The sequence below is a fragment of the Penaeus monodon genome, chromosome 29 (genome assembly GCF_015228065.2).
Source record: "Penaeus monodon isolate SGIC_2016 chromosome 29, NSTDA_Pmon_1, whole genome shotgun sequence".
NCBI classification, from domain to species: Eukaryota; Metazoa; Arthropoda; class Malacostraca; order Decapoda; family Penaeidae; genus Penaeus; species Penaeus monodon.
In genome coordinates, this window is record NC_051414.1 from 10373773 (window position 1) to 10374681 (window position 909).

At 41.0% G+C, this 909-nt stretch overlaps 1 protein-coding gene across 1 annotated transcript in view; it reads left to right on the plus strand.

Moving 5' to 3' along the window:
* Positions 1-909, plus strand: part of LOC119591946 (heat shock protein STI1-like) — a 15196-nt gene that overhangs the window by 4702 nt on the left and 9585 nt on the right. The window lies entirely within an intron of this gene.

Sequence of the window (909 nt, forward strand, 5' to 3'; positions counted from 1 at the left end):
CTTGCAGACCAGCAATCCCTGAGTAAATCAAAGGTGCAAAACACACGCAGCACTTCATCCAGTGAAAGGAGAAAGTGCAAAGAAGGCAAATAACACACAACCACTGCCTGCTCCTTGAAACTCGAGAGGCTCACATGTGGCTTAGGCAAGACAAGGCATCACCTAGTGCCATGGTGAAAAGATGCAGGGAAAACAAAGAAATTCCTACCTCTCCTTCATAAATCCTTCCGGAAGAACCACATGGAACCATCCTTCCAACCTTCAGGTATTATATCCCCTCCTAACATGCTAAGAGCAGGCTTCTGCTGGGGCAAAAAGCTTCCAAGATCAGAAGCTGGTGGGTTCCATCAGTTGCACACATGCAGCTACCCCACTAACTCTCCTTTTCACATAGCATCAGTTATGTAACAGGATTTTGATATATTTGCTCATTCTGGAGTGGATGATGGAACAGTGAAATTACATATTTTTTAGGAGAGCATCTCAACCTTCTGTCTGACAACAATGACATGAAATGAGTTAAATGAGGTAGCCAACTTGGAACAGTCAGGCTGAGATCCTGGCAATGAACTTGGAACAGTCAGGCTGAGACCTTGTAAATGGACATGCAACAGTCAGACCTTGGTATATGATCTACTTTCTTTATCAAGTCAGAAATTTTTATTTTCTCATTGACAGGAAACTTTTCTGTGATTTTAAGGAACTGTCAATATCACTTTTGTATTATGGATCCATTATTAATGAAGTTTTAGGTTGTTTACAAAAGCACTGCAATATCACAGTGACTGACACAAAGATGTGGATTGATTACCTTTGGAATTTTCCACATCATAGTTTCAAAAAATAGTAATTTGCAGATAACTGGAACCACAGTACAGCACTGCATCAGCAGATACAGGGTTTCCACTG